Raw genomic sequence first — 25,869 nt, 5'->3', positions numbered from 1 at the left:
GAGCTATACCGGTGAACTTCTTTGGCAGTGGGAAAGCTTCTAATCTGACTTATGAGTTCTACAATCCATCGGCACTAGCTCGTCAACTGGCTTTCAGCTAACTGCCGATTGCACTTTGCTACGCCGATGTGATAAAGCCGAGGGAGATTATCATCAGCCATCTGGAATGGATCAGGGTAGCCCAACTTCCACCAAACACCGATACAGATGTCGATCTATCGGCTTGAATTCCAGCTCTCTTCATCACTCAGGCATACAAATAGTGGTGGGAAGAATGAAAAGAGCACCTGTTCTGCAGATCGGCTCTTACATACCGTGGCATGATCGACCCTCAATACAAAGTCCCCGATAACACTGTAAGTACTTCTAAACCGATGTTTCAATCCTTTCATTTTCACTTTCCATCGGTATCTTACTTCCTTGTTATATGCAGGTCAATGACACACCCCCATTGGTCAGCAGGAGTGGCAAGCCGATTGAGCTCCTTCCATCGGGCCCGATCTCTTTAATCGGCAACAACGCTCCAACTCTGGCTGCCATAATGCATCGGGGTGTGCGTCTCAAGAAAGTTACCACCAAATGGGTGAAGATATCCCCATCGGTAGCTGCCTCTACCCTAGCACAAGCCTTCAAGGTAAATTTTTGAATTCTTTTACTCATACCGATCCCATTCTTATACTTATTACACTTGTACTCATAAACTTTTCACTGTTGTACCAGCACATCGGTACATCGGCAAAGACCAGAAGTACGACTGCCGATGCCCCCCAGTCCAGTCAACCGAAGAGAAAAGGTTCCAAGAATACCAGATTACAAGCAAAGCGCCAGAGAACAGTAACGCCTTCTCCTCCCCCCAGTATCTCCAATTCCAGTAGAGTCATCCCCTTCTTCTCCAGAAGCCCAAACACAGCAAATACCATCACCTCCTCAGCCACAAGAAGAACCCCAAGTGGAAGAGCTCCAGCCAGAGGAACCTCAGCCAGAAGAAACACCGGCTGACGTACACGAGCAGACCGCCGATCCAGCAAGCCTAACCATAGCATCGGTAGTCTCCTCGATTCAGACAAGTACCGCACCACCTCAAGGTAACATACTTTCCATTTATTGCCGATGAACCTATTTTTCCACTTTGTTAATAACTTCTGTCAATCTTGCAGCTGACATGGTCTCATCAGCAATCCCAGCCGATTAGCCTGTGGTTCCATCGGCTTCAACTAACCAAAGGCGAGAGATAGCTCTGAAGCAAGTAAGTTACCTGATCTTCATTTTTATTGTTATCAGTACTTGATCATAAAATAACTTATTCTGTCCTCTCTTTCAGGAACAGGATTCTCCCGACAGTCTGTTCTCCTTTGCCATCGAGATTTCTGAGGACGAAGGCGAGGAAGCAAGTTCTTCTCGAGCAATCGAAATCTCATCGGTAGAGATTAAAGCAAAGCTGGCGGAGCTGTCAGCCCTCCTCCATCAAGATACAGCGCAATTGGTCGATGACTCTGACCCAGCCAAAGTCCTATTCAAGGCTCTCAGAGGTCAAATCCCTACTGATGCCGAGGAGGTTCTTTTCCAGGCTGCACATTTAGAGAGTCGTCAGCTGCAGTATCAAAAGGCTGCTCAGCGTCTTGCCGATAGAGCTGCTCACGCTCAGCTCTCAGAGGAGATGATGAAAGTGAAACTCCTTGCCGATGAGAAGCATAAGAGCATCGGCGTTCTGAAATCCTCGGGAGATGTACTGAAGCATAAGATCTCTAATCTATCGGCAAAGAGAGAAGCCCTGTTGGCAGAACTCAAACAGATGGAAGAAGCTCTGTCCCAAGCTCAACAGGAAGAAAGCCAGCTGCCTGAGGCAATCAAGATTCTTGAGCAAGAGCAAAATGTCCAAGCCCGCAAAGCATTGCAGATGAAGAAGAAACTGAAGCCAGTAGAGGGCTCTGCCGATGATGACATAAAGGAGATAGAAGAAGCCAATCAGATCCGTCTGCACGCCATATCGACGTTCCAGGCTCTGCTAAATATGTGAACTCTTCATCGGCGGCGTTCTTTGCTCCCTTCTTCTAATCATTTTGGTCCAGCCGATAGGACTGTTATCGGCATCCTTTTAACATTAAGTCCGGCCCCAGACACACTTTTAATTCAGCCGATAGGAATGTTATCGGCATTTAAACTTTCATGCATCAAGCCATATGCTGGGGTAATATCTCTTTAAATATTTGTCGTTCAATGCTCTGGGAAATTCAACTCCTTCGAGAGTTTCTAAGATATAGGCGTTGCTAGGAGCAGATCAATTTATCTGATAGGGACCCTCCCAATTGGGAGACCACTTCCCAAATTTTGAACTTTTAGTCCCGATCGGCAAGATTAATTTCCATACTAAGTCTCCATCGGCAAACTCCTTAGCCTTTATCTTCTTATCATACCATCTGGCAACTCTCTTCTTATTTTCTTCTATACTTACCAAAGCCCTTAACTGATGCCCTGCTAAATCATCCAACTCGTCTGTCATCAAAGTAGCATAATCATCGGCAGCCAATTGATCTTGAAAAGATAATCGCCTAGACCCAGTTTTAATTTCCCAAGGTAGCACTGCATCATGTCCATACACCAACTGATAAGGTGAAACTTTGGTCGACCCATGACAAGCCATCCGATATGACCATAAAGCTTCATTCAACAATGTATGCCACCTCCTAGGATTTTCTTCAATCTTCCGTTTAATAAGTTTGATAATTTCTTTGTTAGATGCTTCGGCCTGCCCATTAGCTTGAGCATAATAAGGAGAAGAATTTAATACTTTAATTCTCATACCGATTGCAAACTTATCAAACTCCCCTGATGTAAACATAGTACCCTGATCGGTAGTAATTGTTTGAGGAATTCCAAATCGGTAAATAATATGCTCTTTCACAAAATCAATCATATTGGCCGATGTGACTTTCTTCAAAGGAACAGCTTCAACCCATTTGGTAAAATAATCAGTGGCAACCAAGATAAATTTATGTCCTTTGCTTGATGGTGGGTAAATTTGGCCGATCAGATCAATAGCCCATCCCCGGAACGGCCAAGGTTTAATAATGGGATTCATGGCCGAAGCGGGTGCCCTTTGAATATTGCCAAATTTCTCACATCCTTCACATCCCTTGAAATACTTAAAACAATCTTCAAGTATGGTTGGCCAATAATACCCATTCCTCCTAATCATCCATTTCATCTTAAAAGCCGATTGATGTGCTCCACATACTCCTTCATGGATTTCCCCCATTAAACTTCTAGCCTCATCATCACCTAAGCATTTGAGAAGAATTCCATCAACTGTTCGATAATATAATTCATCTTCGAGGAGCACATACTTGGTGGCTTGAAACCGAACATGCCTCTCAACTTTCTTGGATGGATCCTTTAAATAATCAACAATTTCTTTTCTCCAATCATCGGCACCGATTGCCGATATTGTGTTAACCATAGGTTGATACCCTGAAGCATGCTGAGCCAACCGATTAGCTTCTTCATTATGTAACCGAGGAATATGCTCTAATCGGAAATCTCTGAATTTCCTTAATAATTGCATACTCCTTTCGTGATAAGTTATCAGGACTTCGCTTCGGCATTCATAGCTCCCAGCCAATTGATTTATAACCAGCATAGAATCCCCGAAGACTTCAACCGCGTCAGCATGAACTTCTCTTAACAATTCCAACCCTTTTATCAAAGCTTGATACTCGGCTTGATTATTCATTGATGTGGCAACAATCGGCAAGGAGAACTCATATTTCTTTCCCCGAGGGGAAATTAACACTATGCCAATTCCTGCCCCCCGGTCACACGTGGATCCATCAAAGAAGAGCGTCCACGGTACAATTTCCAAAGCCTCCACTGCACCGCAATGTTGAGTCGCAAAATCGGCCATAATCTGTCCTTTAACCGCTTTAGCCGATTCGTAACGCAGATCGAATTCCGACAGTGCCAAAATCCACTTACCGATCCTGCCACTCATAATCGGCACAGACAGCATATATCAGACCACGTCGTCTTTGCATATAATAGTGCATTCAGCTAATAATAAATAGTGCCTCAATTTAATACATGAGAAATATAGGCATAAACACAACTTTTCAATGGCCGAATACCTGGTCTCAGCATCAACCAACCTCCTGCTTAAATAGTAAATCACACGCTCCTTCCCTTCAAATTCATGAATCAAAGCCGAACCGATGACCATCCCATCGGTAGATAAATATAATCTGAAGGGCTTTCCTTGCTGAGGTGGAATCAGAACTGGAGGATTTATCAAATAGTTCTTGATTTCATCTAAAGCCAACTGTTGCTCTTTCCCCCATATGAACTCTTGATCGGCTTTCAACTTGAGCAAAGGACTGAAAGCATGAATTTTACCAGACAAATTAGATATAAACCTTATGATAAAATTTACCTTGCCGATCAAGGACTGGAGCTCAGTTTTGTTGGTAGGAGCGACTATTTTATTGATAGCATCAATGGATCTCCTACTAATTTTAATCCCCTTTGATGCACCATGAACCCAAGGAATTGTCCTGCCGATACACCAAATGCACACTTATTGGGATTCATCTTTAAACCATGCTTCCTCGTGCATTCCAACACCTTTCGCAAATTGGCAAGATGCTTTGTGAAATATCCAGACTTAACCACCACATCATCAATATAAATTTCAAGCAGCTTGCCGATGAACTCATGAAAAATAAAATTCATAGCCCTCTGATAAGTAGCACCAGCATTTTTCAAACCAAAGGTCATGACTATCCATTCAAATAACCCAACATGACCAGGACATCTAAATGCAGTCTTTGGAATATCTTCTTCAGCCATGAATATTTGATTGTACCCTGCAATGCCATCCATAAAGCTGATGATCCGATGCCCAGCCGCAGCATCAACTAGCAGATCGGCAACTGGCATTGGGTAGCCATCCATCGGTGTAGCTTTATTAAGATTCCTGAAATCAATGCAAACCCGAAGCTTCCCATTTTTCTTGTAGACTGGAACAACATTGGAAATCCACTCGGCATACCGACATTGCCGAATAAATTTAGCTTCAATGAGTTTGGTTATTTTGGCCTTAATATCAGGAAGAATATTAGGATTACATCGGCGAGCTGGCTGTTGATGTGGCCGAAATCCAGACTTGATGGGTAACTGATGTTCAACAATCGATCGGTCCAAACCAGGCATCTCAGTGTAATCCCAAGCAAAGCAATCTTTATATTCCTTTAACAAATCGGTTAACTGCCACTGCAACTCAGAATTTAACTTAGCACTAATAAAAGTAGGTCCAGGCTTATCACCACTACCTATATCTACTTCTACCAAATCATCGGTCGATGTGAATCCCTGGCCTAGTTTTCCATCATCGGCGAATCTATCCATTAAAACTCCTCACCAGAACCGACTGCTTGGATCGGTGGAATTTCATAATCCGCAACTTTGAGGAAATCCTTCTCCCAAATTTCTCCCGAGATACACCTAGTCCTTTCATAGGTGTCTGCTTCTGCCGATGCAATGACATAAGAAGAATCCCCCGGGACAATCTCGATTTTGTCACCTACCCACTGAACCAAGCACTGGTGCATTGTAGATGGGATGCAACAATTAGCATGAATCCAATCTCTCCCCAACAGCAAGTTATAAGCACCTTTTCCGCTGATCACAAAGAAGGTCGTCGGCAATGTTTTGCTACCGATGGTCAACTCGACGCATATTGCCCCCTTAACTGGGGACACATTCCCTTCAAAATCTTTTAGCATCATATCGGTCTTGGTCAAATCTTGATCTCCTTTTCTGAGCTTCCGATAGACTGCATACGGCATGATGTTGATAGCAGCTCCACCATCAATTAATATCTTGGTCATTGGCTGACCATCAACTCTTCCTTTGACAAACAGAGCTTTAAGATGTTGCCTTTCATTGTCGGCAGGCTTTTCAAAGATAGCTGACATCGGATCCAGAGCTAACTGGGCTATCTGGTCGGAAAACTCCAACTGGATGGCGCAAGGAATTCCATCGGCAACATAAATACCATGTTAACACCTGCCGATGGCCCTTTCCCCTTAGGATCTGATTGTTGATGATCCCCAGATTGGCCAGAGTTCTCGCCCTTGCTTAACTCTTCTCGTCTTTCGCGTTGCAGTCTTCTTTTCTGCGTTTTAGTCAACCCCTCTGGACACCATGGGGGAAGTGGTGACTGCCTTGCCGATGGACGACGACGTTCCCTTGACTCCATCCGATAAGTGTTAACATCCCTGCAAAATATGAACTCATCCGGAACTTGTGCATTAGCCATCTCCTCAAGCTCTTCCTGATTCCTGGGAAAATATTCAACACGATCACCAAGCCTATCGTGCACCCTGAGTTTGCCCCCCAGCCAATCATGAACAGATGCTCTCCCCCTAATCGGCCCATTAAATCGCCGATCATCATTGTGATAGCGGTGATCGGATCTATCATACCGATCATAACCATTGCATTCAGGGCAATCTCTAACAGTGGGCAACTTGATGTCCTGCTCCCAGCAATGGATAAAGAACGGGCAGTTCCAGTGATCCTTGGTCGATTCCACTCTTGATGGCGTCTTTCTTCTTCCAGATGATAGTCTTCTTGTTGACGCCAATATTGATCCCCACGTTGCTGCCAAGTCTTCCGAGGCCTTCTATGAGTTATCACAATTCCAGATCGGGGAGGCCTTCCTGAGTTAGCTCCCTCTTGGATCATGCCTTTTCCTTTGGCATCGGCAGCAGTAATTTGATGCTGAGGATCTACCGATGCACTCCTTTCAGTTGCTTCCGACGTCAAGACCTTGGTTTTTCCCTTAGCATTCAATATATTTGTTGAGAAAGGATGTTGATCGATCTTCATCGGCTTATGAGCTTTGGAACTGTCAAATTTGATTCTTCCATATTCAATAGCCGATTGCAGCTGTTGTCTAAAAACCTTGCATTCATTGGTGCTGTGAGAAGTTGCATTGTGCCACTTGCAGTATTTCATCTTCTTTAATTCTTCAGCCGATGAGATTACATGATTGGGTGACCATTTGATCTGACCTTCCTGAAGTAGAAAGTCAAATATCCTATCAGCTTTGGTGATATCAAATGCGAACTTCTCTGGCTCTTTATGCCCAAAAGGACAAGACATCGGCTTCTTGTTCTTCACCCACTCTGCCAAGCCGATGACCGACTCATCATCAGAATCTGAGCTTGCTGCCTCATCAACAAATGACACCTTTTTGTTCCAAGCTCTCTTGGGTTCAAAGGGTTTGATATCCTGGTCGGAAATCCTCTAGACCAAGTGACTCAGGCTCTCGAACTCTTGAGAAGCATATTTGTCCCTGATATGTGGCAACAAACCCTGGAAAGCCAAATCGGCTAGCTGCCGATCGTCCAAAACCAGACTATAGCATTTGTTCTTGACTTCCCGCAACCTCTGCACAAAGCTTTCAACGGATTCATCATTGCGCTGCTTCAATCTGACCAAATCGGTAATCTTCTTCTCATGGACTCTAGAAAAGAAGTACTTGTGGAACTGCTTCTCCAGATCGGCCCAAGTAATCACAGATAAAGATGATGAAAACAATCGAACCCTCAATTCATCCCTGTTAGCAGCTTCTCCACACTGGATGATGAACCTGTTGACATGCTCCATGGTCGATGTATCATCCTGCCCAGAAAACTTAGTGAAATCCAGCACCTTGTACCGATTTGGAAGTGGGATTAAATCATATGCAGGAGGATACGGTGTCCGATAAGAGTAAGTGTTGACTTTGGGTTTTATCCCAAATTGGTCTCTCATTACTTCAGCAATCTTATCGGCCCAATAAGCATCGGCATCTTGCCGATGGGGTGGTTGTGGATCTGGCACCTGCTGGTAAGCTTCCACGTGTCGCTGAGGCGCACGATCTGTATGGAACATGGGATTAACCATCTGACCACCAATCTGTTGTCCCAGATTCATCGGCTGGTTGATCAATCCTTGATTCTGAAACCCAGGTTGGATCTGTCCTTGTTGGAATCCAACAGCCAGATGATTCTGCTGAGGCATCTGTGGAAAGACTAGCTGCCCTGTCCATCCATTATTAGCATTCATCGGCACGAACCCTGCCGATGACTGAAGATTAGGCATCATCATTGAATTGCCAAACCCTGGTTGTGTCATGAACCTCTGCTGCGTCAGCATCGAATCTACCGATGCATTAGGCATCTGAAACATTGGAGCTTGAGAATTCCCAGTGTAAGGTCTTGCAGTAGTAGTTGTAGTATACTGGGGACTCTGATTCATCGGCAAATTTGGAGGTGTCGATGCCATAGGAGTCTTGCCTCTCATGTCAGCCGTTTGAGATGTTCCAGGAGTCTTCAACATCATCTCTGGGGGCATACCATAACCCCACCAGTTGGGAGGAACCGTCCCCGACATTGCCGATGCCAATAGATCCGTACTAAGCTTGATCTGCTCATCTGACGTTGATGGATTGGTTGTCATCGGCGTAGATTGCGCGTTAGTGACTCCTAACGTGCTTGGAGGAACGGTAGTTTCTGTACCCGCAGCGGCCGTAGCAGCCGATGGAGCCGTGACAACTGGTGATCCTGGCTGATGATAGACAGGCCCACATAGTTTGGTGGCAATTGTCCTTCTTTGAAAGTTCTAGCCACGGCGTTGAAAACCGTATTGGACAGCACACCAGCTTGATTGATCAAGGCACGGTTAATAGCACTATCAACCATGTCTTGAAGTTTACCAGGATTGGCTTCAAAAGTAACCTGCCGAGGCGCCGGCAGTGCTTCCTTCTGGATCACCTCGCCACTCCTGTTGATACTGAAGGACTTCAAACATTGTTGCTTGTAATCCTCCATAGCTTTTGCAATAGCTTGCTTCTGTTCATCTATGAGATTGGCTTCCGTCACGGGGATGACGTTCTCCAAATCGAATTCGGTAGTCGACATGTCGATCTTGCTCTTGAATATGTCCCACCGGGCGTGCCAAAAGATGTGTTGATGCAAAAGCTAATCTGCAAACACAAAGGGCTAATACCCGATTTAAACGTTAAGGCGTGCCAGCCGATTTAACCTTACTATCGGCAAAGGTGATAACTCGAATACTTTGGTCCCGACAACAGCGATGCGCCCGGATGTCACGGCCAAGAGATATTCACGCGGAACTCGAGAATACGCCGAGCTTAAGTCGACGAACTCCTAAGAACTCGTAATAAAAAGGAAAATATAACGAAGTCGTCGAAAAAGTAGATGCTAGAATATGAGTAAAAACTTATGTTTGATTGATTGATAGATATCTCATTACAAGGCCCTAGGGTCTACATTTATACCCTACTCAAAGAGCTACAATCAGACACGACTAGACTCGAATTCCAAATTAAACAGAATCCGTATACAAAACGATTTCAAATAACTAAGGAAAACATAGAACCACCCCCTCGTAACCGACCGGGACACCGCCACAGATCAATCGGCAACCTCCACGCTTCCCTTCAGAGTCATCGGCAGTCTTCCTGTTATAGCCATCGGCAAACACCAATATTGAGCATCGGCAAGAACACGTCACCACCTATGGACTTAGTCATATTCAATCGTCTCTTCATCGGCAACTATCCTCATCGGTAACTCTTCTGCAGGCTAGTTACCGTTGCTCCACCTGCCGATCTATACTCTACTGGTCTCTGGGTACGTGTCCAAAAACGGTGTCAATAGCTGCCTCCTAGCTGGCCGCGTAAGCGGCTGTGATCCGGTGTCGTTCTTGCTGAAGGTTCTGCAGTTGCGCTTGCAGCAGTTGAAGCTCCTGGGCGGTTGTGGGTTCTGCTGGCTCCATGACGGGAGGGGCCTGATCAGCCTCCGACTGCACATCGTCAGGGCCCTCCTGTTCTGCGGTCGCGGACGCACTCCGCACGGTCCGCCTCGGCCTTCCTCTCCTAGAGGACTCAGCCTGTGGTCTTGTGGTGCTTGTTCTCTTTCCAGCCATCGCGGGTGATCCTTCGAGCCCCACGGTGGGCGCCAATGTTGGGAAAATGCGTACTTCACTCCCCAGCTACACGATGCACAACGAGCCTTCTCACGCGCTGCAGTGAGAGACTTAACAATGACGAACAGTCAGCTCGACAATAGGTGGAAATAGTAAATGCTCTCTCTCTCATTTCTTAATGGTGGCTTCACCCCCTTTTTATAGGGCTCAGAAACGGACCTAAGGCTATTAAAAAAATGCTCCATGACGGTGGGGAAATATCCCGGCATATTCATATGTTACAGTCTACTGACCACAAGTCACTTAGGTAAATTCGCACTGTGAGTTCTTCATGCGCTCCTTGCCGTAGGCTCCAGTTCGTTAAACACTTGGATCCTTCGTTCGGCCGCGGAACCTTCGGCGTAGAGGTGACGAAGGTTCCTTGGCCTGGTCATGTCGAAGGTCTCTGGCCCGGGTGTTCCGAAGGCTTGTCGGTCCTGCTGCGTCCTCCGTATTGCCTTCGGCCATCCTTCATCGTGGGGAGATCCGAAGGTTCCTTCATTCTCTTCTCGCGGCCTCCGCCACTGACTTGGTCCCTGCATTCACTCGGTAGCACAAGGAATGCGTTAACATTAGTCTTGCCCGGAACCTCCGCGCTGCTTCGTACGAAGGTTCCCCAGGTTCTCCGGGCGGAGGAGATCCTTCGAAGCAACCAGGGGAAGGAAGCATCCAGCCCCCAACAGACGCCCTCCTCATAGAGGAGGGAAGGCGCGCGAACACCGGCTTGGACTGAAGAAGGCCTCCATTCTCGCGCCATCACCACCTCCAAGTTCGTCGCTAGTGCCGCCACCGATTCCTCCACCGCCACCGCTGATTTCGTCCTCAACTGTGCTGAGTACAATGCCTGCTGTGCCGATTCCCTCCACAGCAGCGCCGACTCCCGCCCCAGGTTTGCCTAGTTCATCCCCTGCTGCGCTGACATCGACCATGCCGCACTGCAAGGAGCAGGATGGGGTGCCATACCCCCAAAATTTTCCATCTCTTTATGGAAACCATCGAGGCCCAAATTCATGGTACTATTGATTTCGATCTGTGCAAGTTGATTTTCATGGCTTAGTTCTACTAAATTTGGCCTGCTGAAACCAGTAGCAGTAACACTCTTAATTAAAATAGCTCAGTCCTTCATGTTCTACTATATTTGGTCGTTCTCTTGTGTTCTGTCAGTTCTACTATATGCTGTGACAACTACTCTGCTAGTGCATAGACGTTTAAATTTCATATTCCAAATATTTACGGCAGATGCAGTAATTGTGTGAATGCTGCTCTATATGGCAGTTTCACATTTTAGTGAATGATTGTGTGAATGCTGCTCTACTATACACTGCTGATTGTCAATTATTTTGGTTTCTGTAGGGTGGGAATCTGGCATGGATAAGTTATCTTCAAAGTCATCTTGCGGAGTAAGGTTAGTTCTGGGAACTTGATCACTATACTTAACTGAAAAATGGGTGTACAACTTGAACCACATAGCAGTATATCTCTATCAGAACATGTGAATGAGCTTGAACCTAAAAAATGGGTGCTGAGTACAATTTTTTCGTTTGGATGAAGCTGATAACACTGTATGTGTATATGCTCATGTTAATGAACCTAAACCTGAACCAACGCTCATGCCAAACTATTGTTTTGATTTACAGGATGAAAGCAACTACGTGGTGAAACTCCTGAAGACTATATCTGTGTTATCTTAATTTTTGTGACCTGAACTATTGAAGGCTATCGGTTATCTTAGTTTAGTATATGCACTGCTGAAGGCTATCTGCTGGAGACTGGAGTTATCTGAACTTTTTCTTATATCGATCTTAGTTGACTATATCGTAGTTCCATTGCAACTTGGTTATCTTCGTTTGGCTTGAATTGCTTTATGCGGATGCCCATGTGCTCTAGTCACAAATTGTTGCTTCTATCGTTCATTTTTATCTGCGTTGGATGCCTGATGTGATCTCCAACATCAAATGTGCGTGTATAAAAGGCTACATGGCAGCTGGTGCTGATCGTTTTGCAAATGGCTATAGTAATTTAATGTTTTAGTTCGTTTTGGAAATGGTGAGATGAAACAAAGCATTGTGGACGATAGTTTCATCAATTATTTCATCCTGTGAAAGCAGATGTAGCATTTTTGGAAACCGTGTAGTGAAACAAGCATTGAGACTAGCCTACTAGTACTAGAGGTTGTTATGGCGTCCGCAGAAAAGGCTTCCTTTAGTTATGAAAAGTTTTTGGAATTTGATAATGTAGCATTTTCGTTTATATTTGATAATTATTGTCTAACTATAGACTAACTAAGCCCAAAGATCCGTCTTGTAAATTACAGATAAACTGTATAATTAGTTTTTGTTTTTGTCCATATTTCATGCTCCATGCATGTGGCACAAGATTTGATGTGATAAGGAATCTTGAAAAGTATTTGAATTTTAAGATGAACTAAACAAGGCCTGAATCAAAAGGAAGTCATTTTGGTTGGATGCCGCTGCCCCTCGCGCTTCGGCTCCCACGCTGCACGTTAATAGCCTTGCGTTCGATCTCTTCTCGTTTCCCTGGCCACGTTAATAGGCCACCGCAGCCGCACGCCGCTCGCTTTAATTAAACCGTGTTCCTCTCGCAGCCGCACGCCACTCACGCCACCGCTCCCCATGCAAAATCTACATAGAGGTCAAAAAATATTGCGGCCAAAGGGTTCAAATGTTGACCTCCAGCCTCGGGCCGTGGAGCGCTTACCATTCAGGTTACAAAGAATTGTTGTATAAAAGACACCCACAGAAATATTTAATAAAGGTAAAGAAGGAAAAATCTCCCATAATTAAGAACCTGTTTATTCAAAACTCGAGTATTTTAGAGGCAACCAACACCCGAGTGATAAACGGCTTGAGAACACTCGATTAGAGAAGAAAAGAAAAATCGAGTGATTTGAAGGCAAGCATCACACGAATTTCAAAACCACAGGATCCACATCCAAAGGGCCATATTATATACGACAGAATACATACAGATAACCAGATTAACAAATAATTTCTATGAAGTGCAAATTAAAAGAAAATCAAATCTACAAGAACAAAAATACTGATAGACAAATTACAAATAATTTCTATGAAGTGCAAATTAAAAAAAAAATCAAATATACCAGATCAAAAATACAGATAGCAAGATAACAAGAAAATAATTCGCAAAAGAAAAATTAAAAAATATATCATACATAATATGTTACAAATGAAAAATTTCCAGAATTGAGCACATTACAAATAATTTACATGAATATGACATAAAATTTACACTAACAAAAGCACTGTAAATATAGAGCAACATAACTGTAAATTTAAAATAACACTTGAAAATAGATATGAAAGAACAAGAGGTAGCTGAAATCAAATTCAATTCGATTTCAATGCAAAATACTACTCTATCTGCACTGCCAAACTAATTATAGAAGTTTATAAGGCATACTAAATCATGTTTTAAATCTGGACTATATAGCCCAATAAAGAAGACAAGGCCCAAAATATATAAAAAATAAAAATAAAAGCCCAAAATAAAAACATATATAAATACTTTAAAGCCCAACTACAAGCCCAACAACGAAGTAAACAGATAAAAGACAAAACTGGAAACACAAAAGGCCAACGCACACCAGGCATACTAAATCATGTTTCAAATCTAGAATTATCTGGCCCAATAAAGAAGACAAGGCCCAAAATACAAAAAAATAAAAATAAAAGCCCAAAAATAAAAAACATATAAAAACACTTTAAGGCCCAACTACAAGCCCAACAACGAAGTAAACAGACAAAGGACAAAACTAAAAACATAAAACAGCCAACACACACCAACTTAACCTACAAGAAACCTCCCCCTATCCCCCTACAGCCATCAACAAACCAGATCGAAGAATAAACAAAAAAACACAAAGGAAAAACACGCCAAAGATAGAGGACGAGGACGATCCACAACATCAGGATCAAACATATGGAGGAACACAAGAAGAGAGGGAAATCCAAGTAAGCTGAATTACTTTTCTGAGCAAAATTCATCTAAGCATGGCACTGATAATATAGATCTAGATCATCTACTACTCATGGAGTGGGAATAAAAGTATAGATGGCAATCACTGCCACAACTGCATTCAAATAAAATAAATAAAAATACATTAGTTCAGACATCATCAACTGAAACATATATAGTAGCAGAGAAAAGTTCTATCATGAACCTGATTTTCATGAACTATGATCTAACAGGAATTTAAAACATATTTGATAGGAAAAACCACATATGACGAGATACACAATCAATGAAAAGGGCAAAGAGCAAATGCACACAACAGACACTATTGACATGATAGTGAACTCAGAATACTATTAGCAGTGAAGCTACACAGGTCTAATGATGGAACATATAAGGAGCTCCCAAGAAGATCACATCAACTAAGCAAGTTACCAAGTAATATTATATAGAATAATTCAAATTACACAACAAAGAAACTAATATTGCACATATTTACACACTAAAATTAGAAGCAGATTACTGATATATTGGAGTGAAATATTGTAGGCCGAGCTGCAAGAAACAAAAAGGCAAAGTCAAGAGCAGACCGCAGCACTAACCGCATAGCTAGAGGCACAGAAGGCTGCGTTCGAGGGAGCACAAAAGCAGATGGCGGAGATGATGGTGATCATGCAAAGTCTTAGGCAAGCATCGGGTGTACCTGTGCTGTTTTCCGCTCCTCCACCTCCTACTCCTACAGCTACTCCTGTAAGTATAAAAGTCTGCTTTTCACTTGTCTTTGCATGTATGTTGGCCTTCGTGCCGTTGTGGATGTCGGCGTTCGTGCCGTTGTTTTTGCAGGTTTTGTAAACCTCCTGTTTAGGGGAGGTGCTGCCAAAACTTTTAATTGAGTCTAATCTTTTTGTATTCTTAGATTACTGCAATCTTGAAGTTCTAAAATTGTTTTCCCATATTATTCAAACATGCAATCTCTGCTTCTTTGTGCAGCCTCCATCGGCGGGTTCGAATCATCCTACGAATGCGTTACGAGGTGATCGGGTCTTTTCTTCATCATCGTCTCATAGGCTACCTTGATGAGGACTCATGGTAGCTGATGTGGTTGGACTTTAGCGTGATTTGTGCTTTATGGTTGTGACTTGTGTTTGGATTTCATGAACTTGTTGTAATAAACATGTGAATGATGATGAACATGCTGAGACTAGTAATTATGATTGTGATATATTGTGAGAAATTGGGTTATGCGTGATATACATATGTGATGGTTGATATATATATATATATATATATATATATATATATATATATATATATATATATATATATATATATATATATATATATATATATATATATATATATATATATATATATATATATATATATATATATATATATATATATATATATATATATATGAAATGTTTATGTCGATGGAATGTAAAAAACAAATAAAATAAAATTTTCTGTCTCTTTGCCGAGGGCCCTGACCATAGCCCTCGGCAAAGATTGGGTCTTTGCCGAGGGCCGTAGCCATAGCCCTCGGCAAAGAAATTTAGGAAAAAAAAAAATTTGCGTACCTTCTTTGCCGAGGGCCGCGAGGGAGGCCCTCGGCAAAGAATTTTTTAAAAATAAATCTACTCATTTTCTATGTCGAGGGCCGTTGGTGGAGTCTTTGCCGAAGGGCTTCACTGTAGTCCTCGGCAAAGAATTTTTTGAAAAGAATTCTGCTCAATTTCTTTATCGAGGGCTCGCAGTAGAGGCCCTCGGCAAAGACTCCATCCCGAGAAACGATGCTCCCGAGGGCCATATTGGCCCTCGGCAAAGGCTTTGCCGAGTGCCCGATAAACGGCCCTCGGCAAAGGCCCAAAAGAGGGCGCGTCCAGTAGTGATGCATGTAAGCATCTATAATGATATGGCAATTCGTCTGTGACGGATATTTTTTGTCACTGGCAATGGGCCTGGACTAACCGGGCCTCGGGCTCCATCGTGATGGAATAAAACCGTCACTGATTCTGTTAATTCGTGATGGTTTTCGGCAAACCATCGCGCAAGTTAATCTTGACGCTCAATCAGTGATGGTTTCTAAAAACCATAACAAATGTTGTTAGCTGACGGATTTTTAGTGATCCGTGATATAAATTTTCCATCACAGATTAATATTCTTGAAATATACTTGGGGCCGGCGTGGCCATGGTCCCGCCTCCTGCCCTAGATGCGCCGCCTGCACCTAGATCGACGCCTGGAGGAGGCACCCATGCTCGAACCCTAGGCCGCCGTGGAGGAGTCTGGGCTTCCCAGGCCGTGGCAACAGACGTCCGAAGCGGTGTCCGGGCTTCCCAGGCAGGGGCTGTAGCCGTCCCAGGCGGCGGCGAGCATCGCCGGCAGCAGCAGCGACTGTCCCTAGACACGATTGTGCTGGCGCAGCCGCCATCTCCGGCAAGTGTCGCCCCTCCCGCACACAGCAGGTGGAGGATGTCCTGGTTCAGCCTGAGCAGGGGGCACAATCGACCAAGATGGCGTCGACTCCGATGAAGATGATTGGTTGCAAGATTGAGTCTCCTTTTTGTACACCTAGCAGTAGGTACTAGTTTACGAAATCCTGACATGCTATTTTTGTTTTGAACTATAGCATGGACTAGTTTCAGACGCTGATCTGCTGGCGATTCTCCAGTTCCTTCTCAGTTCTCCTCCATGATAGGCCGCCGGATTGGCGACACATGACAGGCCGGATCGGCAGGATGGATATGGTGTCCGCCCCTCGTCGGAGACCCCGGCCTTATTCTGGGGATCACCTGCGGTTAGTTGCTGGTACTGATGGTCTGATGAGGACAGGGGGATATACGAGACAGGAAGGTTGATAAATGCATGAGCACGACGCCGCTACTTTCTCAAGGGTGCAGTCATCAGCACGTAATTATACCTCCATGCTTGTGGTATGCGGTTTGCGTGTCCCACGTGCCACACAATCAATTCACAATGCCATGCATGCATGCATGGTGCCCGGACCGAATCCCCGAAAGGCATCTGCAGTCTGGCTCTGGTTTTCCAGCCAACAACCTGGCGGCACGGGCTCGCCGGAGCCAACAACCTCTGCGCCAATTCGAAAAGACGACGGTAGTTGATATTAGCATCATATCCCAACATCTAGGTATTGTGGCACATCGATGAACGTTGTGCATCGGGCACCCCTTACTTGTTGTGGCAATTTTTTTTGTGTCTTCCTTTTCCAATCTTGTATTGTGTTGGTGCCAACACACTTCTGTTCTATCATCGTAGTTACTTTGGTTATATATTGTCATCACTTTGGCTATACCCCTAGTCATGTATCTGCTCTGCATGCCTCAACCGTACCCATTACTAAGGGTTGGCCTTGTGGCGACGTCTTGTTCGTTTGAGCTTATCTGTCGAATCCGTCAACCATTTAGCAGTGTTTCTCTCACGACAAATCAGTGAACAGTACTTTTAGCCATTTCTGTTGTGGCTTCGTGGACATTTCTGTTCGATTTGTCAAATGAATGACGACAACATATACATCATCCTAGACGTGTTGTCTAGAGAGTACCCCTATACGTACTACTTAGGGATGAAAACGGATCGGATACGGACGGATACCGATGATATCATATTTGTTTTCGTATTTCTTGTCGGATTCGGATCCGAATACGGATAATGTCAACCATGTCGGATAAGATAGGATTAGATGTCGACATCATAAATATACGATCTAAGTATTCGGATACGGATACGGTATCGAATGTTGAATATTCGGACTCGAATATGGACAGATCTAAATTCCTCAAAACAAATTCGGTCTCTAATACGATCGGAAGATATCTGTACCGTTTTCATCCCTAGTACTACTAGAGCAGTGGCGGAGGGAAGGGGGCTGGGGGGCAGACACCCCAACCTTCCCATAACTCTCTTAATAAACCCGTAAATTAGATACTTAATTGTCTAGCTAATTAACTAGTTAATGATATTATCTGTACTAAGATTTTTATTCTTATTTTACATTAGTCTCTAATAGTTTCGTATACATATAAAATCTAGATCTTTCTAATATTTCTTTTCATATGTCTATCAAACATTAGTTTGTCCCCAACCACACACTCTAATTAGCTAGTTAATTGAAAATCAGTGTTTACCTTGATTAATCCTTCTGAATTGATCTCCAACAATGAGATCTATATTATTTAGCATTAATCTTATTATCTTTCTTATCTCCTATGTTTCTGTCATTATTCATCTAAAGTCTAAACGACCATTTAGCCTATGTACACAACTTTTAAACACTAACAGTGGAATAGTGTTTCTATTTAACCTTCTATAAAGGATCATTTTACCCATTTAAGTGATCGTCTTGTCTAAGGCCAAACAGTATGTAACTGATTGTTTGCCATTTGATATTAGGATCTAGTACTAATTAATTTTGCCCTGTTTAACTACTTGTTTTTATTGTGGTTCTTTTCCCAGCCAAAGAAATAGATTGATCAGGTGAAGGTTAGAGGCTTGAGACTAATTAAATTTCTCTATATTTTTTTAGATTTTCTATTTTTTTACTGTAACACAAACGTTTATTTTGTTGCTATGTACACCTTTGCCGTCTAATATTTTGACACACATGATTGTTCTTAGTTTGCATGATCCTCTATGTTCAAATCCTGGCTCCCCGCCCCTGTACTAGAGTGAGCGTGGGCATTTATTTTTTCTTTGGCAATGGATAGCTAGTTGGTCATATCTCTTTGGTCACTTTGCAGTAGCGGCGTTGTTGCTTCACCTCTAGTTGTGGTTTGGGCATGGGCATATATATGCCCCCGTGGCATGGGCATGCTGTTGCTCAGCTGCAGTGTACCGTACAAATCCCGGCCCTCCTCTAGGCTGTGCGTGCAGCACAGTACGTACTCCTCACGCTCTCCACGTAAGCAATTAATCCGTGTGTGCCTAGTGACACAGCCTTGTTGGCCAATCAATCGCGAGGCTCTCATATATTTGTGGCGCCATGTCGTCCTCGCCGGTGCCCGGCGCCGGCGGTGCTGCTAGCGAGCACGCCGCCGGCGGCGGCGGCTTCAGAGAGCCGCTGCTCGCGAACGGCTGCGACGACGGCGGGTTTCACGACGGAGCACTGGCCGCGGTGGTCGTGGCCAATTATGCGCACGGCGGTGGGAGCAGGGGCAAGGAGAAGGACGCCGTGAAGAAGGCCAAGGACGGGTACTGGGTGGACGTCCACCACCGGCCGGCCGTGGCGGACGTGGAGAGCGGCGGCGGCGGCGACCGGCCGCTTCTCTTCTCTAACAAGAAGGTCATGGCGGCCCTCCTCTACCCGTACAGGTGCGTGCTGCTTGCACAGTTGCACACACAAGTTGAATGATGCCTAAGAGCTTAGATGGTTTGAGTAGATGCATAATAATAGTGTAAAGTGTAAACGAATGGAAAAGCTAGACAACAACCGGATGTTTTTAAGCTACATCCATGGCTTGCATTCACTTCGCAAAACATGAATATTTGTCACTTTTGCACCGTAATGCAGTATGAGACTTTGGGGTGGGGTGGGGGCTGAAGGTTGCAGCAGTGGCAGTTCCCCTCAATTACTTAGTTAATTTTTAATTAGTTAGTTAATAACAATGCTAATTATCATTTTAATTTTTTGCCTTACTCAGTTATTTTTTAATTAGCTAGTTAACAATGCTAACTCGTGTTTTAATTATTTGCTCTTCTTTAGTTATTTTTTCATTAGCTAGTTTATAATGCTAATTAGTGTTTTCCATTGTTTGCTCTTCCTTGGTAATAGTCTCTAATGGTTTCCATATTAACGTAGGATTGGTCTTTTTATTATCTTTTTATTATTATTCCTTTTGTTCTCTGTACGATATAATTCTAGCGAGCAAGTTAGCAAATGTAATTAGTGCTTTGCTTGTTCGTTCTCCCACCGTATTGATCTTTAATGACATTATTCATATTATTTATGATTAATCTTTCTGTTATCTTTCTCATCTCCTATGTTTTTTTATCATCATGTATTTTTTGTCCTAAGAAGTAAATAGATTTGGTGGATGTTAGAGACTTAGGGATAATTAAAATTTGTCCCCTTTTCTTTGTAATTTTCAACTTTTTTATTTTTTTTACTATGAAATAGTTTATTTTCTTATTATCCATACCATTGTCATGTATATACTTCATCACGTATGATTGTTGCCAGCTAATTTTGTCCCCCTTTTCTTTGTAATTTTCAACTTTTTTATTTTTTTTACTATAGTTTATTTCCTTATTATCCATACCATTGCCATGTATATACTTCATCACGTATATATGATTGTTGCCAGCTCGAATGGCCCTTTACATTAAAAAAAAGCTTGAATTGCCCTGCTATATCGAAATCGAGGCTCAACTTCTGCCAGATATGTTCAAAACGTTGAAATCGTGTCGAGCCAAATTTGACAGAACTCAAAATGTTTTCTTCGACGGGATTCAAAACATTTAGAAGTAAAGAAACAAAAGAACATTCCAAACATAACAATTCATCTTTGTCTTTGTGATGTGATCAGAAAGCTAGCTCTTTTTAGTTGTTGTTGTTATTGTTGTTGTATGTGTTTTATTTCGTTGGTGGTTGGGGCTGTTTGTGGTTGAATTTTTGTTCGTTGGTAGTCGTGGCGAAGCCGTTTTATATTGTTGTATCTTGCTTTTCTTTTGTTTCCCTTTTTTTTTTCTTATCTGATAGAAGTCATGGCAATTCTCTTGCAGTGCCTTAAAAAGACAGAAAAGCATTGAAACAGAGTTTGAAGGAGTAAAAGTTGACTAGGCATTAGTTAAAAGATGAACTGAGGAATATAAAACCAGAAAAAAAGATCACCGAGGTCGTTTGTGGGTGTGGGTGTGGGGTTGTGGCGGGCATGGAAATTTACTGAAAATAATTCTGTCTGCAAAGCCTCATGCCTTTACTGAAAAGCAAAGAACTACAGCTGAATCTGATTCTGCATTTCATCTTAAACGAAAACGTGCAGATCTATTGTAGCCCATACATTTTCCTTTTTGTGACAATGGTATCTTACTAAAATAAAAAGTTAAATCAGCTTTGTAGAACCCATAGCTGTACGAATTGAAACCGGCATCTTTCAGGAACCAGTTCCCTTATATGCATGCTACTTTCCACTTGTGACAAACAGGGTACTGATTCTGGTGCGCCTCGTCGCCGTCATCCTATTCATCGCATGGCGCATCAAGCACAACAACTCCGACGTCATGTGATTCTGGGTGACGTCCGTCGTCGGCGACGTCTGGTTCGCCCTGTCGTGGCTGCTCTACCAGCTCCCAAAGTTCAGCCCCATCAAACGGACACCCGACCTCGCCGCGCTCCGGCGGCACTACGACGACCTCCCCGACGGCGGCGGCTCCATCCTCCCGGGCATCGACGTCTTCGTCACCACCGCCGACCCCGTGAGCGAGCCGGTGCTGTACACCATGAACTGCGTCCTCTCCATCCTGGCCACCGACTACCCCGTGGATCGGCTCACGTGCTACCTGACAGACGACAGCGGCGCGCTGGTTCTGTACGAGGCGCTGGTCGAGGCTGCGAGCTTCGCCGCCCTGTGGGTGCCCTTCTGCCGGAAGCACTCCGTCGAGCCGAGAGCGCCGGAGAGCTACCTCCAGCTGGAGGGGATGGTCTACAACGGGAGGTCGCCCGGTGAGTTCATGAATGACTACAGGCATGTGCAGAGGGAGTACGAGGAGCTGAAGGCGAGGCTGGAGATGCTCCCTAGCACCATCAAGGAGAGGTCAGATGTGTACAACAACAGCATGAAAGCAAAGGAAGGGGACCATGCTGGCATTGTCAAGGTATGAATTATGATGAGTATGATCTCAATTGCAAGGTTCACTAGTGTAAGTGTATGACATAGCTAATTCAATTCCTAAATAGGAGTAGTAATCTGTGTTTTTTTCTTGCTGTGACTGTGACAGATTGTGCAGAGCCACCCGAGCTGTGCCTGTGAGGCTCCTCCACCAGCAGAGGGCGGCAACCCCCTCAACTTTGACGGGGTGGACACTCGGGTCCCGATGGTCGTGTACGTGTCTCGCGAGAAGAGCCCAGGCCGCGAGCACAACAAGAAGGCGGGCAACCTGAACGCGCAGCTGCGCGTGTCGGCGCTGCTCTCCAACGCGCCCTTCACCATCAACTTCGACTGCGACCACTACATCAACAACTCGCAGGCGCTGCGAGCCGCCATGTGCTTCATGCTGGACGCCAGGGAGGGCGACCGCACCGGCTTCGTCCAGTTCCCGCAGCGGTTCCAGAACGTCGACCCCACGGACCGGTACGGCAACCACAACAGGGTCTTCTTCGACGGCGCCATGTACGCCCTCAATGGCCTCCAGGGCCCGACGTACCTCGGCACCGGCTGCATGTTCCGCCGCCTCGCGCTCTACGGCGTCGACCCGCCGCCTCGCCGGAGCCGGAGTTCCGACGAGGAGCACGGCCACGGCGGCGGCGTCACGGTCGACACTGACACTAGCAAGTTCGGTAACTCGGTGCTTTTCCTCGACTCGGTCTTGGCAGCTCTGAAGCAGGAGCGCCGCATTATCGCGCCTCCTGAGCTAGACGAGGCGGCGTTCCTCGCCGAGAAGACCACGGCCGTGTCGTCGTCGTACGACCAAGGGACGGACTGGGGCAGCAGCGTTGGGTACATATACAACATCGCGACCGAGGACATCGTCACCGGCTATCGCATCCACGGCCAAGGGTGGCGCTCCATGTACTGCAGCATGGAACGCGAGGCCTTCCAAGGCACTGCACCCATCAACCTCACCGAGCGCCTCTACCAGATCGTCCGGTGGTCCGGCGGATCCATGGAGGTGTTCTTCTCCCCTTACAACCCGCTGCTCTCCGGCCGCCGTCTCCACCTCCTGCAGCGGGCGGCGTACCTCAACTTCACCATCTACCCGGTCACGTCCGTCTTCGTCCTGCTCTACGCCTTCTGTCCGGTGATGTGGCTGATCCCGGCTGAAATCATCATCCAGAGGCCGTTCACTAGCTACGTGCTCTACCTCGTCGTCGTCGTCGGGCTGATCCACACCATCGGCGTCTTCGAGATAAAGTGGGCAGGGATCGCGTGGAACGACTGGTGGCGCAACGAGCAGTTCTTCATGATCGCCTCCATGAGCGCGTACCCGACGGCGGTGCTGCACATGGTGGTGAAGCCCATCACGGGGAAGGGCATCCACTTCAGGGTCACCTCGAAGCAGACGACGACGATGACGACGGCAGCTGACGACGACGACGACGGCGGCGGCGATGACAGGTACGCCGACATATATGTACGAGATGCGATGGGTGCCCATGCTGATCCCGCCGGCGGTGGTGCTGTTCTCCAACGTCATGGCCATCGGCGTGGCTCTGGGCAAAGCCGTCGTGGACAATGGAGTGTGGTCTGCGATGCAGAAGAGGCATGCGGCGCTGGGTATTCTCTTCAACGTGTGGATCATGGCGCTCCTCTATCCGTTTGGGTTGGCGGTTATAGGCCGGTGGAGCAAGAAACCTGGCATCCTCTTCGTCCTGTTGCCGCTGGCATTTGTGGTCATTGCAGCTGTGTATCTTGGTGTTCATTTTTTTCTTGTCAAATTTCTTCCATTTATGGTGATATAGCAAACTCATTGTAATTTTAGTTGACAATATATACTACAGAATCATCGACGTGACCAAGTTCAATAATTGAGTAATTTTATATGTATGTATACACGCCGGGGGGCGGGGGGCTGATTTAAGCGAAATTTTGTGCAGCGGCTAATGTGGGGACCCACCTAGTAGGTTAACTAAGTTAAACCGAGTGTTATCTACTTAACCAACTCAGCGTAGATTAACTTAATCCAATAATTCATACAATATTCATACTCCACTAGCCAAACATAGAATTATGAGTACAGTAAATACAAAGACAACTGCTGAAACTCAATATTGTTAGATATGTATTAAATGTGAAATTTTACAATGCTTGAGAATAATGATAGCCCTTCATTTCGTTAGATCTGATGGTTTAAAAATAAGAGGAACCAACTACAAAGAACTTAAGTTGTGGGCCGGAACTAAAGATACGTGGACCCGGAACTGAATTCTAATTAAATTTGGGAGGACACAACCGTATTTTTATGTCTGCTTCTTATCTCAAAAGCGGAAGAAGCTATACTTCTCATCTTTTATCTGTTGTTCTACCCCAGCTCCCTCCGGTCCTCCCTCTCTTCTCGATCAAATGGGCATGCTTAGCGTACATGGAGCTCCATGGCTGTCAGCTTATTCACAGCTTGTGTACGCCGGTATGCAGCCGCACTCCTGGCTTGGGCATAAGCCTGATCGTGGGGTGGATGTGTCACCACTTGCGATGGAGATTATATTGGAGACTTGGAGTCACACATCGGCCATGAAACGACAGCACAACGGCGAGGACTGGTTCAACATGGATGAGAAAAAGAATAAAGTCCGAGAGAGGCTCGCCGTGGCACTGGGGGCCATCACACCGAGACCGGTTCCTTGGCCGTCACTGCATATAATGAGTAGCAGCGAACCCTTCTCGGTAGAACGAGCAAGGAGCAGCGAGCTCACGTACTCATCGAGTATGTACTCCTCTGGGAGCGCCTGGAACGCGTGGCCCTTCGTCCGGGCGCCCGGGATGTATTCGTCTGGCGTTGGTCGGCGGACGGCGTCTACTCCTCCTCCTCAGCGTACAAGGCTTTCTTCCATGGCCTCACCTCCCTGCCGGGAGCTCGGCAACTTTGGAAAGCTTCGGTGCCCCCCAAGGTGAAGTTTTTCGCATGGCTTGCCCTGCGTGGACGCATCTGGACTGCTGATCGCTGACGGAGACACGGGCTGCAGGCGGACGACTCCTGCGCCTTGTGCGACCAGGAGGTTGAGACAGCCTACCATCTTCTGCTCTGCTGTGTGTTTGCTAGGGAGGTGTGGGATCGGCTGCTTCGACGTTTCCATGTCCGGCTACAGCTGCCCACAGGTGCCTCCCCCTTCGTCGATTGGTGGTTGTCATCGAGGAAGAGGCTGCCCAAGGGACTGTGTCATGGGTTTGATTCCTTGACCCTCCTGGTTGCCTGGTCTCTCTGGAAGGAGCGTAATCGCCGGGTTTTCGACGCTGCCGCCTCCTCCGTCGCCGATGTAGTCAGGATGGTGGTCGTTGAGGGCGAATTGTGGGTGGCTGCGGGTTTCAAGCCTCTGGAGGCCATTGTCGCACCTGCTGTTAGCGAGTAGTCGCCTAGACTTCGGTGTCGAGGGTCCCTTGCCCTCGTTACGTCTCCTGTTCTGAGCTGGGCTTACCACCGGCTTCTCGCCGGAGGGTTCCTTTGTGTTTCGTGCTTTTTTCCGAGCTGTTGTGTGTCTTGAACTTTGACTCATTCTTAATGAAATACACGTGAAGTCGTGTTCTAGAAAAAAAAAAGGAGCAGCGAGCTCCTAGTCCTTGATTGTAGATTGACAAATTTCTGGAAGACGTGTGGCGGCGTATGAGGTAGGCGGTGGTGAAATATGGGACGACGGGCGGCGGGCGGCAACAACGCAAGAAGCATCCAGCTCCTCGGCAGTGACAGTTTTGTTGTTTCAGAACTTCCTGTTCGTTCCTTCATGTGAGGAAGAAGAAAAAAAATACTAAACTACCCTTAGTCTTACAGGAGAGTTTTTTCTTAAATCCATGGCTGTCAAAATTTTTTACGGGAAGAACCGGTGGTTCCTCCCAAGCACCGTAACAAAGCTCGTATTAAATATGTGTGCATTTTAGTTCTACTATATCTTGAATTGTATTAGGCGTTAGGATAGAGTTAATGTGAAACTTTGTATCTCATAGAGGGTTATAAATATGA

General features: G+C 45.3%; 1 long non-coding RNA gene and 1 pseudogene across 1 annotated transcript; both read left to right on the top strand.

Annotated features, from left to right (window-relative positions):
* Positions 10,962-11,829, top strand: LOC110432186. The gene is made up of 3 exons (XR_002449601.1): positions 10,962-11,042; positions 11,383-11,434; positions 11,667-11,829. It is a non-coding gene; the product is annotated as an uncharacterized LOC110432186 (long non-coding RNA).
* On the top strand, positions 18,934-23,725 carry LOC8067281 (annotated as a pseudogene).

This window comes from Sorghum bicolor, chromosome 2 (assembly GCF_000003195.3).
Source record: "Sorghum bicolor cultivar BTx623 chromosome 2, Sorghum_bicolor_NCBIv3, whole genome shotgun sequence".
Lineage (NCBI taxonomy): Eukaryota > Viridiplantae > Streptophyta > Magnoliopsida > Poales > Poaceae > Sorghum > Sorghum bicolor.
The sequence above is the reverse complement of the archived record's forward strand: the minus strand, read 5'-3'. Positions and strand labels throughout refer to the sequence as shown.